Genomic DNA, 11181 nt, shown 5'->3' on the forward strand with positions numbered 1-11181 from the left:
CATGTCTACTCAAAAGTCAGACCCATTTAGTTAAATGGGACTAAGGCCACAGCTAGACCTAAGGTTTATCCTGGGATCATCCAGGGTTCACCCCTGCCTAAGCACTGGATCCCCTGTGTGTCACCTAGATGAACAGGTTTGACCCCTGGACGATCCTGGGATAAACCTTAGGTCTAGCTACGGCCTAACACCCAGATAGATAGGCATAGGATTGCAGCCTAAATTGTCTTTTCCAACCATCTATATTTCTGTTGAACTGATAAAAGATGTTGCTATTTGGAGAGAAAGTGTGTAGTTAGTTTTGTTTAGTGGAAACAAGTAGTGTTTTCATTCTCACCAGAAAAGGCAAAGCTGAAGTTATTAATGTTAAATCCACCCTTGAAATTGCTAATTTTGCACTTTTTCTGTGGTCTGGGGGTGCTAATTTGAACTATAAGCCTATTACTACGAAAGAGAGAAATTGAGGCTAAATTGCGACATGCTATCTAAAGAATGTCAAATTCCAGGATTCCTTTGTTCCTGGTGGCATTTCTTGTGCACAGGCAGATGGAGCCAACAGGGTGTGGTAGTCGACTGGAAGCAGGATAAAGAGACAAGCAGCATAATAATCAACAATACTGAGGTCCCTGGCACAGCAGGAGCCAGCATTCCAGGTAAGATTTAGATATGTGAGATAGGCCTCTGTTCTCTAGAGGGCATAAAACAACTGACACTAGGGCAGGATCTACACTACTGCTTTAAAGCACTTTATAACAGTTTTGACAACTGTTGGGGTCAGGACACACTCCATACACAATTGTCAAAACTGTTATAAAGAGCTTTAAAGTGCTTTAAAGCAGTAGTGTAGATCTGGCCTAGGTCCCAGGGACAGGGGACAGTGACTAAACAGCATTTTTCACTTATATATAATATATAAATAATTATTGACATACTGCTGTATCTGGCTGTAAATACACATTTTATTTATTTATTTATTTATTTGAGGGTATTTATAAACATACCGGGGCAGTGAACAATAACTGTTATTTAAAATCACACAAAATGCAATAAAAACTATAACATATAATAATCAAATAGCATTAAACGGTAGTAAAAACAGACTGCTGACCAGCTTTAAATGCCTGGGCAAACCTTATGCTGAAATGATTGCAAAATTGGTGCCATTTGCACCTCTAAGGGGAGGGTTCCAGGAGATTGATCTGAGGATGATGAGAGGCGGAAACAGTGCCATTCCACCAGCTCTGCTGAAGTCTTTTCCCTCATGAAGGCTTCTCCTCCCTCAACCATCTCCACAAGCAACCATTTCAGCAGGCCAAGCTGAGGGACGTGAGAGGCAGAAGCAGGGCCATTCCAGCACAGCAGCCCTGCTGAAGTAATTGTTTTTTCCTCTTCCCCCTCCATTCCTTTTTCCTTGAGTGTGGTGTTTTTAGATTTGTAAGCCTGTAGGCAGAGACTGACATGTTTAACTGATTATATGTAAGATGCTCTGGAAGCCTTTTTAGCTGAGGAGCGACATAACAATAGAAATATATAAATAGAAGCATAAGCAAAACCAAGAGTTTTGCAGTACCTTCAACACATTCTGATGCGGTTGCAGAGAGATACTCCTGTTTCTGTGAGGAAAATTTCAGGGAAGGCATATGTTTTCTTCTCAGTTGAAGAATAAGCTGCAATGATATTATCTGCAGAGATCTGTAGGAACAGTGTGGTCTTACAATTACAGCAATGAGGATGATAAATGAGGGCTCTTACCAACACAATCCTTCACTCCTATGCACAATGCATCCTTGAAAGAAGTGGCAATTAGAATTAGATATGTGCAACCAACATCACTGGAAGGAATCAGTCAGATGAAGAACTTGAAATTAAGAGGGCAGTTTCACCATTAATCTCACAATTTAAGAAAGATATATTCTCATGCTCTTACAACAGTATTTAAATAATTAGAACTGACTGGAACATAAAGTAGAATTCTGCAGTGTGTGTGTGTGTATGTATTTGTTCAGGTATGTATTCACCTGAATGTTGCCGTTTTGGGGAAGACTTTTTTTTATATATAACAAACAACCTAATCCTGTGAGCTATCATGTAGGACTTGCTGAAAGAATCCTGGTACTTCATCTTTTTCATTAAATAACAAACAACTCTTGTGAGCTAAAGATAGTGATCTTTCAGTACTAGAAATTCTGGTATTGTATTGGAACCTGTTGCAAAACCATACTTCCTATCCCTTCTATATGTCCCTATGATTATAAGTGCAACATAAAGGTACTTGGATGGCACAGGAGAAGGAATGGATGCAGTACTGATCCCAGAGAACAGCATCCTAAAGTCACCTCATTTATTGGTACAGCTATATTTTTTAGTGACTACTGGGATAAAGCAGCATTTTTACCAAGGGGAAAATGGCCTTTTAAGCAGTTGTACAAAACACATTGGTTTTGAACAGATAAAGCAGCTTTTTCTGATCACAACGTCCCAGTTTGAAGCCCAGATTTACATCTTGCTCAGCTCATCACGCTCAAGGTTCTTGTTTAGTCTAGCAAGGGTAATTTCCTACCCACCACCACCATTTTGATTCTGTGCTTTGTAATGGAAGACAGAATATTAAAGCGGAATCATTTCTTTCTTTGGTCTTGGGATTTGATAAATACTCCAAGTTATGAGGTCTCACAAAATTAACCATATCAGTTTCTATTATAACCTGTGCAGTGCCTCCCTCTGAGGGATGCCTGAAGCAGTCCTTAAGAGCTGCTGTAGGTAGGGGACTGAACGGTTGTCTGTGAGGAGATTGGGAGAGGAACTGAGGAGATTCTGAGAAGAGTTGAAGATTGGAGAGAAGACAGAGATAGGGTGGCCAGATGTCCTCTCTTACAGAGGACAGTGCTGTATTTGAAGGGCTGCTGGAGGACTATCCTCTGAAGGGCTCTGTCCAATTCCTATTTAAAGATTTACAGCTCTTATGTTTTTAAATCTTTAAACAGGAATTGGTCTTAGGGCTCATCTACACCAAACAGGATATTCTTCTATGTGCACTTCAATACCACTATAAAGCATTAGTGTAGCTCCTGCAGTGCACTTCAATACTGCTATAAAGCCGTAGTGTGTCTCCTGCCTTTTATATACTGCTTTCATACTGCTTTCGTAGTGGAATATCCTGCTTGGTGTAGATGAGCCAGGGCTGGTTCTTACATTGCTTGAAAGGCATAGTTAACTGCATGGCATGTTTCAATCACTCCAGGGCAATCGTTACTCCCCATATCCATGCCATCAGCTCCCAGGAAAGGGTAGCATTGGTTAATCCAACATAATGTGAGAACTTTCCCTTATTGCCTTGAGTCAATGTAGGGTTGACTTTAGCCAAGTTTTGGGAGGAAATAAATCACCACTGATTTATAATAGCTGTATTACACAAACAAGTGGCATTAGATTCTTTGTCACCTGGCACTATCATAAATTTTATGGGTATTGAATATCTTACAGACATCTTATACATGTCTTTTAAAAGAAATGGAGAGCTTCATTGGCATTCTAGGCAAGTGTTAATTTGAATATAAAGCTATAGAAAATAATTGTTTTTCAATTTTATTTTAGTCATCACTACAGCATCTTGAAAATAAAAAGGTGTCTTGTATGTTACCTAGTTGATACCTTCCACTGGTACAGTTGTGATATTCACATTAATTCCACTGGATGGCACCGAAGGAGACTAGATCACATGTAAATAGCTTTTCAAGTCTGACATAATTTTGAAAGTGAATTCAGGGGTTATACTTGATTTGCATCACCACTCAGATATCAGGCAAATGCTACCTGATTTGTAATTCTGTTAGATTTTTAATCATAAACATCACTGAAGTAGTATTATGGAGCATTATGTGACTGTGTGCTTCCAGTATATCAAAGTATGTATAGTGCCGAGTTTTGGGATTTAGTTTTTGCAGAATGCCTAGATTCATGTTTAAAGATTAGTAGAGCATTGCCTAATATTCTGTGGTAATTTCAGGCAGCATTGAAAGCTCACATTTTTTTCAGAACCATTGCAATCCATTAGAGTCAGCGTTTACAGCAAGGATAGGAACCTCAGTTGGCCTAAAAGGATCATTGCTCGAATGTACCGTGCTGACCTCCGTCAGATATTTCTGCAAATGTTCTTCTTCATCTGCCTCATTTACTCCACAGAAGTTCGTCCTGCACTGTTTTAAAAACTGAAGTGTTTGTTCTTTGGGTTTAAAAAATGCTCTGCAAAACCATAATTATTCTACAATCCATTTGTCAAAACAAGCTTCGCCAGCATATGAAATGGTAGGAAGTGTGCTATGTGGCACCTTTGCGTTCACATGAGTGTGTGCATGCATTTCCACATGTGTTGTTGTTTATCCATTCAGTCGCTTCCGACTCTTTGTGACTTCATGGACCAGCCCACGCCAGAGCTTTCTGTCGGCCGTTGCCACCCCCAGCTCCCTCAAGGTCAAGTCTGTCACCTCCAGAATATCATCCATCCATCTTGCACTTGGTCGGCCCCTCTTCCTTTTGCCTTCCACTTTCTCTAGCATCAGCCTCTTCTCCAGGGTATCCTGTCTTCTCATTATGTGGCCAAAGTACTTCAGTTTTGCCTTTAATACCATTCCCTCAAGTGAGCAGTCTGGCTTTATTTCCTGGAGTATGGACTGGTTTGATCTTCGTGCAGTCCAAGGCACTCTCAGAATTTTCCTCCAACACCACAGTTCAAAAGCATCTATCTTCCTTCACTCAGCTTTCCTTATGGTCCAGCTCTCGCAGCCATAGGTTACTACGGGGAATACCATTGCTTTAACTATGCGGACCTTTGTTGTCAGTGTGGTGTCTCTGCTCTTAACTATTTTATCAAGATTTGTCATTGCTCTCCTCCCAAGAAGTAAACGTCTTCTGATTTCCTGGCTGCAGTCAGCGTCTGCAGTAATCTTTGCGCCCAGAAATACAAAGTCTGTCACTGCCTCCACATTTTATCCCTCTATTTGCCAGTTATCAATCAAGCTAGTTGCCATAATCTTGGTTTTTTTGAGGTTTAACTGCAACCCGGCTTTTGCACTTTCTTCTTTCACCTTTGTCATAAGGCTCCTCAGCTCCTCCTCGCTTTCAGCCATCAAAGTGGTGTCATCTGCATATCTGAGGTTGTTAATGTTTCTTCCTGCAATTTTAACTCCAGCCTTGGATTCGTCAAGCCCAGCATGTCGCATGATGTGTTCTGCATACAAGTTAAATAGATAAGGTGAGAGTATACAACCCTGCCGTACTCCTTTCCTAATCTTAAACCAGTCCGTTGTTCCGTGGTCTGTTCTTACCGTTGCTACTTGTTCGTTATACAGATTCCTCAGGAGGCAGACAAGATGACTTGGTATCCCCATACCACCAAGAACTTGCCACAGTTTGTTATGATCCACACAGTCAAAGGCTTTAGAATAGTCAATAAAACAGAAATAGATGTTTTTCTGGAACTCCCTGGCTTTCTCCATTATCCAGCGGATATTGGCAATTTGGTCTCTAGTTCCTCTGCCTTTTCTAAACCCAGCTTGTACATCTGGCAATTCTCGCTCCATGAATTGCTGGAGTCTACCTTGCAGGATCTTGAGCATTACCTTGCAGGCATGTGAAATAAGTGCCACTGTACGATAGTTGGAACATTCTTTAGTGTTTCCCTTTTTTGGTATGGGGATATAAGTTGATTTTTTCCAGTCTGATGGCCATTCTTGTGTTTTCCAGATTTGCTGGCATATGGCATGCATCACCTTGACAGCATCATCTTGCAATATTTTAAACAGTTCAGCTTGGATACCGTCGTCTCCTGCTGCCTTGTTATTAGCAATGCTTCTTAAGGCCCATTCGACCTCACTCTTCAGGATGTCTGGCTCTAACTCACTGACCACACCGTCTGACCTATCCCCGATATTATTATCCTTCCTATACAGATCTTCCATATATTCTTGCCACCTTTTCTTGATCTCTTCTGTTTCTGTTAGGTCCTTGCCATCTTTGTTTTTGATCATACCCATTTTTGCCTGGAATTTACCTCCGATGTTTCTAATTTTCTGGAAGAGGTCTCTTGTCCTTCCTATTCTATTGTCTTCTTCCACTTCCGCACATTGCTTGTTTAAAAATAATTCCTTATCTCTTCTGGCTAACCTCTGGAATTTTGCATTTAATTGGGCATATCTCTCCCTATCACTGTGAGCAATCACCCCCTTCTTCCCTTTATTTCTATAGGTCCTGGAACATGGGGCTAAGGATGTCCAATGTAGCAACTTGCTATAAAATAATAATAATGTACCAACGTTTTCCTAAAAGGCAATGAAATGCAATGAAATAAAATAAATCAGGACAAATTGGGAACACGGATTTAGCAGGCTCAGGGTCCAAAAAATAGGGACCGCCTCTGGTAAATAGCTGCTATTAAATGCTATTAAAGAGGCTCTGGGTTTATTGCACCACAAAATCCAAATAGATTGCAGCAAAAGCCAATGGTCAGGGCAACCCTCCTGCTACCAAGCCAAATGTCACGGTTGCACGCTGCTCCGTGTTTCTTTGCTGCATAGCATTGCCCAGTCAGAGGCGTCTCACTAAGAAGAAGAGAAGACTCCCTGGGACTGAGAGGACATCCAGCTTAGCTCTCTTCCCTTCCCCTCCAACGTGGAGCCAACATTACAGCCTGATGAACTGTGCCCATCGTGCAGCCTTGCAACACGCACTGTCAAACCCAGTTTCCCCTGATGTTCTGGGTGGCAAAGATGACCCTTGCATCTACATGTAACCTTATAGGGCTTATTACTGATTTGGTTTATGTCCATAACCATATGGTGATGGGATGTCTGATCAATGACGCTGCTATTGCTGGATTAATGGGGTGCAGGTCCAGGACCCCATAGTTCAGGCGTCCCCCAGATGACAGCAACCCAGAGGTGGAGGATAGTGTTGTCTCTGCCAGTGTAAGGTTTAAAGAAGACAGGTATGGGATAGTGTCCCAGAGAGGTACCTGGCAGTACCTTGAATCAAATTTGAACTCTGTCTGCTTCTGCATACCATTTGCTGGGGAGTAACAGCAGAAGAGGACTATTGTATTATCATGCCCTGTTTGGGGTCTTACTGAAGTCATTTGGTTGGCCTCTGTGAGGAGCAGGATGCTGAAATGCCCTTTGTTGCCCAAACACACAGAGTAGAGCAAGTTTCTGTTTTTAGAAGAGGAGCATCCAGAAATAACAGGATGTTCTCTACCACAAAAGCCAAGGCTACAGATTAATTGTCTACTGCACAGAGAGAGCTTTGGGGCTCAGCAAATGGCTTAAGGAGCAGCCACGTAAAGAGGACAAGCTCTGTGTCACTTCTCCCACAAAGTTGACTTCTCTATCCGTATGTCCTTAAACCTGAGATGACATTTGTCTCGTTAGAACCAGCCTTTGCTCCCTGTCCAATGTTTTTAAATGCCAGAACCAGCTAAATGGAGGAGTGCCTTTTATGTGCCTTCCTCAGATGCTGGAATGCAGTTTCCTTTCAAGTTGACCCGCTTGCCTGACAGAAGGACATACTAAAATGAAGGACATTGAATGGTCATTGAAACACTTTGGTTCATTCTGAATGGTCTTAGGAAATCCTTTTCGAGACCATCTTCAAATCAACAAGCTCATAGCCCAAAGTAGGAATACATTGAAATCATGGTATATGAAATTATGGCATGTAGCCATGACAGAAAAATGCCATATGAACTAAAATTAGCCAAAGTCAAAGTCAAAATACCTGACTTTTATAAAACATGACAGGATTTTATTCTATGTACTGAGCAGTGTCATGCACAGGGGTATATGCCAAAGCCTTTCCTCAGATTATGGAAAAGAGACTAAATATTAGTTTGATATAGAGAAGAATGATAAAAAGAAACTTCTAAGCAGCCCATGAACTCCACATATAGTTTGGTCTGTAATGCTAAGTGAAAAATATGAATAGAGGTTAAATTTATTTATTTATTTATTTATTATATTTTTATACTGCCTATCAGCTGAAGCTCTCTGAGCAATGCACAATTAAAAACCATAAAATATAACAAGTATAAATTTAAATCATTAAGAAGTTAAAAAGTCATTATAAAACCGGCTACATTAAAAAACAGGGAAAGCCTGTGTAAAAAAGGGATGTCTTCCTCTGGATAATTTTATTTAAATTCAATATATTTCCTTTTTTAATTTTCTTTTTCATACTTCTGGTTGACTTTCTTTTGGAATATATATATATATATATATATATATATATATATATATATATATAGCCACAGATAAAGTTTTTGTGTGTGCTTCCCCCCCCAAAAAAATAGGGGGGGGGGAAATACTGAATCAAAATATTTCCTTACAAAGGGTTTTGGGGAATGTAAAGCAATGCCTGTATATAATTATTGGTGTCTTGTAATGTTTAATTCTTTTATGGTTCTGTGAGGCTTCAGTATATTCTGTGTAGGACAAAGGTCTGATTTTTGTTTCTAGCAAAAGCCTGTTATAGTAATTAGAGAGAAACACATAATTTGAATATTTCTGGGTGGGGCTTGGATCAGGTAAATTCAATTCTGATTGGCTGGGCATTCCCGTGAAGTGGGAAAGAGCGGGAAAAGACATTTGGAGTCAGTCAGTCTGAGGTTAGACAGCGGGAGGGAAGGTGTGTTCTTTGGTGGGTGAAGTTTCAGAAAGGAAACTGAGGAGAAACTCAACAGCCAGGCTTGAATATGAAACTAAGGCTTCTGTTGAATATTCCTCTCGAATATTAAGCTATTCCTGTGGGATAACCATGGATGGTTAGTGAAGGTCAGGTGTAGGGTGGCTGTGCTATGCCAGAAAGCTGCCCTAAAAGAAGCTTATACAAGCAGGCAGAGGCAAACACCCAGATAAATGGTCCAAGCAGCCAGAAATACAATAGGAGAAGGTTAAAGGAAAGAGAAGTGCTTATTGCTGGCCCTCACACTGTTCTGGCCAGATTCCCCTTCAAGGGGAGAACACTGCTTACTCCTGGCCTTCACACTGTTCTGGCCAGATGCCCCATCAAGGGGAGAACACTGCGTACTGCCGGCCCTTACACTGTTCTGGCCAGATTCCCCTTCAAGGGGAGAACACTGCTTACTGCTGGCCTTCACACTGTTCTGGCCAGATGCCTCATCAAGGGGAGAGCACTGCTTAATGCCAGCCTTCACATTGTTCTTGCCAGATTCCCCTTCATGGGGAGAACACTGCTTACTGCTGGCCTTCACACTTTAGTGGCCACACTGCTCTTCAAGAGCAGAGCAGTAGTTATTGGCAGCCTTCACACTTTAGGGGCCAAAAAGACCTTCAAGAGCAGAGTAGTAGTTATTCGAAGTCTTTACACTTTAGTGGCAAGACTCCCCTTCATGGGGAGAGCAGTGCTTATTGTTGGCCTTCACACTTTAGTGGCCAGACTGCCCTTCAAGGGTAGATCGGTGGTTCTTGGCGGCCTTCACACTTTAGTGGCAAGACTCCCCATAAAGGGGAGAGCAGTGCTCATTTCCGGCCCCCACACTTTAGTTGCCACACTGCCCTTCAAGAGCAGAGCAGTAGTTATTGCCGGCCTTCAGACTTCAGTGGCCAGACTGCCTTTCAAGGGGAGATCAGTGGTTATTGCTGGCCTTCACACTTTACTGGCAAGACACCCTTCAATGGCAGAGCAGTGCTTATTGGCGGCCTTCACACTTTAGTGGCGAGATTCCCCTTCATGGGGAGAGCAGTGCTTATTGGTGGCCTTCACACTTTAGTGTCCAGACTGCCCTTCAAGGGCAGATCAGTTTTTATTGGCGGCCTTCACACTTTAGTGGTGAGATTCCCCTTCATGGGGAGAGCAGTGCTTATTGGCGGCCTTCACACTTTAGTGGCCAGACTGCCCTTCAAGGGTAGATCAGTGATTATTGGCGGCCCTCACACTTTAGTGGCAAGACTCCCCTTCATGGGGAGAGCAGTGATTATTGGCGGCCTTCACACTTTAGTGGCCATACTGCCCTTCAAGAGCAGAGCAGCAGTTATTCGAAGCCTTTACACTTTAGTGGCAAAACTCCCCTTCATGGGGAGAGCAGTGCTTATTGTCGGCCTTCACACTTTAGTGGCCAGACTGCCCTTCAAGGGCAGATCAGTGATTATTGGCGGCCTTCACACTTTAGTGTCCAGACTGCCCTTCAAGGGCAGATCAGTTTTTATTGTCGGCCTTCACACTTTAGTGGCCAGACTGCCCTTCAAGGGCAGATCAGTGGTTATTGGCTGCCTTCACACTTTAGTGTCCAGACTGCCCTTCAAGGGCAGATCAGTGGTTATTGGCGGCCCTCACACTGTTCTGGCTAGATTCCCCTTCAAGGGGAGAACACTGCTTACTGCTGGCCTTTACACTGTTCTTTCCAGATGCCCCATCAATGGGAGAGCAGTGCCCATTTTCATCCTTTACACCTTAGTGGTCAGACGCCCCTTCATGGGGAGAGCACTGCTTACTGCCCGCTTTCAGATTGTTCTTGCCAGATTCCCCTTCAAGGGGAGAGCACTGCTTAATGTTAGCCTTCACTTCAGTAGCCAGACCTCACTACAAGGAGGGAGAAGTGCTTACTGCTGGCCCTTACACTGTTCTGGCCAGATTCCTCTTCAAGGGGAGAACACTGCTTACTGCTGACCTTCACATTGTTCGGGCCAGATTTCCCTTCAGGGTGAGAACACTGCTTATTGGCGGCCTTCACACTTTAGTGGCCAGATTCCCCTTCATGAGGAGAGCAGTGCTTATTGCCAGCCTCCACACTTTATGGCCAGACTGCCCTTTAAGCGTAGATCAGTGCTTATTGGCGGCCTTCACACTTTTGTGGCCTCATGGCCCTTCAAGTGCAAGTCAGTGGTTATTCCTGGCCTTCACACTTTAGTGGCCAGACTCCCCTTCAAGGAGAGAGCAGTGCTTATTGCCGGCCCTCACACTTTAGTAGCCAGACTACCCTTCATGGGGAGAGCAGTTCTTATTGTCAGTATTTACACTTTAGTGGCCAGAATGCCCTTCAAGGGGAGAGCACTGCTTAATGTTAGCCTTCACTTCAGTGGCCAGATGTCACTACAAGGAGAGAGAAGTGATTACTGCCGGCCCTTACACTGTTCTGGCCAGATTCCCCTTGAAGGGGAGAGCACTGCTTACTGC

Source organism: Elgaria multicarinata, chromosome 10, assembly GCF_023053635.1.
Source record: "Elgaria multicarinata webbii isolate HBS135686 ecotype San Diego chromosome 10, rElgMul1.1.pri, whole genome shotgun sequence".
In the NCBI taxonomy this organism is placed as follows: Eukaryota; Metazoa; Chordata; class Lepidosauria; order Squamata; family Anguidae; genus Elgaria; species Elgaria multicarinata.